Raw genomic sequence first — 4,444 nt, forward strand, 5'->3', positions numbered from 1 at the left:
TAGATGCGACAAGTAAGTAACTTTCTTCACAGTTAAACATGCTGCTCTGGTAGAAAATGAAGAAAAAGGCCTTAGCCATTTGTATTTTTAAATTAACAAAAGTCGCTATAGACAGCAAACATGGAGCAGGAGTCTGTAAAAGTAAAGGAATAAAAAGTATCAGATACCAAACCAGAGCATGGCATTTTGTTCCCATGCAATTGATCTGGTGATTATAAATGTTACATAGCCATTTGCCAATTAGAACAGAATACTGGTAGAAAGACTGCACATTCCACACAGGGCATGAGAACCAGAAGATTAAGAAAATCAACCCAGTGGTGGTGACATAGCTCAATGGTGGATAGAGCACTTGCTTAGCATGCATGAGGCCCTGGACCTGGTCCTCAGCACTAAAAAAAACAAATCAAGATTTTGTGGATCCAGGGATATCACTCAGTTGGTAGAGTGCTTGTCTAACATGCACAAAGCCCTATGTTTGGTCCTCAGCACAACTTAAGAGGGCAGAAAGGCATGTCCGTAAGCCCAGTACTTGGTAGTTGAAAACAGAAGGATTAGAAGTTTAAAATCATCCTCAGCTACATCCTGAGTTTGAGGCTATACTGGTATATATGAGAAGACAGACCATGTCGCAAAAAATTCATACCTGAGAAATATCTGCTGTTTGATAAAATGTTTTTCTATCAACAGTTTTCAGGCTTCCAACAACACAAGGCAAATTAACCAGTTTAGCAGGCAGTGAGGCACCTTCTACCTGAACAACTGCATGATGTCCATCAGCTAAAGAAAAGCAGAGAAAATTAATATTGACATTCCAATGGACTGTTCAGTCTCTAAGAATCTGAATAATGAAGACTTATGTGGGACAGACAATTTCTGTGTTACTATTTTTGAAAATCTAGAAATCAATATCCAATTAGTAACTCACAGAAAAAGAAAATATATATTATACCTTGACTTCACATATTGTGTGTTATTAGTTCAAAAGTAAGTTTCTTTCTAATGGTAGCAAAGGTGAGAAACACAGCAACTGCTTTCTTGTTATTACTAAAAGCAAATCTCATTCATTTAAATACATTCCTTAAAAAAAAGAAAGCATTTGATTGTAGCATTGTATATGTATGTTTTCTAAAGGTTGGAATGATAACATACTCTATCGTTTTCCATACCTTTAATGCATAGAATAGTGCCTGGTACATAGCATATGTAGCAAAGTATTGTATACTATATTGTGAATTGATATTAAGTACTTACCAGAAAATTTCATCTTTAGTTTATCCTTCATGGAAACACCTCTAGAATGTATAATATTCCTAACAGCACAAGCACGTTCCTAAAATGGAGGTAAATTAAAAATCAGAAAGATTGTCTAATTAAGAGTTTTCCTTAAATAAAACCTTACATTTCCCAAATGTTAACTGCATTGTACTGTGAGAGCCCATGAATTGTATAAATCAAATTAAATGAACTCAACTCAAATTTCATCATTGTCCTTTAGAACTACATTTGATGCCTTTTCCAGGCTTTTCAGCTCTACTTCTTAGTGCTTGTCCTTCCATTGTAGTTGCTAAGGAAAGGCTTTAGCAACAGTTTACTCCATATATTAATTAGCTATAACAGATAATAGCTTTCTGACCACCTCTATCATAGCCTCCTAAATAATACTTGAACATGGTTATCAATGGGAGGAAAAGAGTCAAGCCTAATGTTAAAATGAGTTTGACAACCTTGCTTGGTGATGAATTTGCAGGTGATAATAGTGGTAGTCTCTCCAACCACCTCTTCTGAGATGACAGAAAGAGTTTTAGAACAGTCTAACCTTGGCTGTCCAGAAAGTTGTCTGTTAATTAGTATGTAATAAATGACTGGATGATCCATAATTCATTGTCATAGCTGTTTTGATAGGGAATTAACCCACATGATTGATGGTATATACAGGAAGAAAGAACTATTGTGAGAAGAATATGCACTGCAATAGAAATGCTTAATAGAACATGATTTGCGGAAAGCAAATGTTCTGAGTTTTTATAGCTACACTTTGGCATTGAATACATTTATTCTGAGATATAAAAGTTACTTACCGGAGGCAGACGCAATACAAACTGCTCCTCAGTATCTTGGGATTCATCATGCTTTAAACTCATGGCTTGTTTTTGAGTTCATAAAAACAAAACAAACAATGTCACTATAAACTCTTGCTCACTCTGCTGACCATTTCTGGTTATGTTATATTAGATTATATGGTTATATTATGTTGTACTAGTTATGTTTTATAAGATATTACCCATGATTCTCATTGAAAAGAAGTGCATACAGTTTAGAAATATTTGACGTCTTGATTTCTAAAAGTCATCATTTCCAAAGTCAATCCAAATTACATGATGTAATGTGATGAACAAATTAGTTAAGTTGTTTTGAAACATGATTTAATATTTTTAGTAACATTCTTGGACTGTCAAATAAAAGAGTAAACTTCAACTAAATGGCCTCTTTGGGACTGAATACAAACCAAAGAATGAAGTCAACCCAGAACCCATATACAAACACTAATTTGAAGTGAACAAATACTTAATTTTCAATATTTTATTTATCCAAATAGACCATGTAGACAGACCAGAGCTTTTTATGGCTCAACTACAATGACTCAGCATTTCCCTGTGAGAAAGGAGTCCTGTGCTTATATATCTAGACCATGTATGCTAGCTTCATGGAATAAATTCCTTGAAACAGTGGTATGAATAGAACCTAAAATGTCATTTCATTTATTAATTATTATCACTTATTGTTATGCATTCTGTCCCTCAGATTTATTTTATTAGGTGCTTTAGATGTACTGTTTCATGTAATCCTTGTTTATATATATTTATGTATATATATATTTATGTATATATATTGATATATACACATACAAATAATGAAAAATAAGTATGAGAGAATATTATGTTATCAAAATAATCATAGACATATACAAAATGTCAATGAAACCCTTTTCACAATTAATACACACTTATGCAAAATTTTAAAGTAAAAAGTAAATGAAATAATCTTGGGGCTGGGTATACCATGAGAGAATACAAAAAATACTTGACTGGAAATACAAATGGAATTTAAGGAAAAAGTTTCTAAGCAAGATTTTATCAGATCAGTAGTATCTTTTAAATCTCTCATCAGAAGAAAGATTGGGCCATTTTGTGCATTTTAAAGCTGTTTGGTAACTCCTCTTTTATAGAATAAAAACTTTAGGAACTCGAACTATTTCAAAATATTCCCTTTTTAATAGCCCCAGTGAAAATGTCTGAGGGGAGAAAAGGTGAAAAACCTAATTGAAAAGAGTTTTAATATTAAAAACCAAAAACTGGAAGAACTGTGTGTTAATGAAAATGAATACACTTTCCCCCCAGAGAGAATTCATTTTTAATTTGTTATTTTTTAATTCCATGAGACACTCCTGGAGCCTAATTAAATGAACAGGGCCTTCTTCATTGTGGCCAGCAACTACTTTCTATCAGAGAGGCCTTGCTGCGTTCACATACATGTTACAGCTCACATGACCATTAGACCTTTTGAGACTCATAAGGTCCCGTGTGGGGTGCCAAATGTGATGCCAACCTGAGGTTCAAAATGGTTACTATTAGTGCTATGGCAGTTCCCACGCCCATCCCCCACTCCACCTCCCCCCCCCTTGCAGGTACCCTTAGCCCAAAACTGAGTGGCTATGGCCGGTCCCTCCTCAGAGTGGCCGGCCATTACTTTATATCAAAGAGGCCCAGCTGCCTCCTGCACCTTCCCCCAACAGGTGTCGACCCTCAGAAGACCTTTCAAGGCTCATAAGTAATGTCCTCTGTGGGGTAACCAATTCGCCACCCTGAGACCAAAACTGCCACTAGTGGTACTGTAGTGCACGATGCCCCCCTCATCCTGCACGCACACAGAAAACTGAGTGGCCATGTCGGAGCCCTCCTCAGTGAGGCTGGCCATTATTTTCTGTCAGAGAGGCCAGGCTGTTACACCTAGGAAGAATTTCCGAATTTCCGAGGGTAATAAGTTCCCCCATTTGTAGGGAACAAATACGCAGCCATGGCAAGGCCCAAAATTGCCACCCGCAGTGCTGTGGCACGTTGTCCCCGCCCCCTCCACTGGCCATGCCCGGGCCCTCAGCACGGGCAAACATTACTTCATATCAGAGGCCCCAGTGCCTCAGATGGTTACCCCAAACCCGTGTCGTGCCTCAGAAGACCTTTCGAGACTCACAAGTTCCGACCTTTGTGAGGTAACAAATAACGTCACCCTGTTGAGGCTCCAAACTGCCACCAGCAGTGCCATGGTGGTTTCCCCTCCCCCCACCCCACCTTACCCCCCCCCCCGCCACCCTGGCCACGAACTGACTGGCTGAGTCCAGGCCCTCCTCAGCGTGAACGGCCATTAATTTTTTTTTTTTTTATCA

Source organism: Phodopus roborovskii, unplaced genomic scaffold (genome assembly GCF_943737965.1).
Source record: "Phodopus roborovskii unplaced genomic scaffold, PHOROB, whole genome shotgun sequence".
NCBI classification, from domain to species: Eukaryota; Metazoa; Chordata; class Mammalia; order Rodentia; family Cricetidae; genus Phodopus; species Phodopus roborovskii.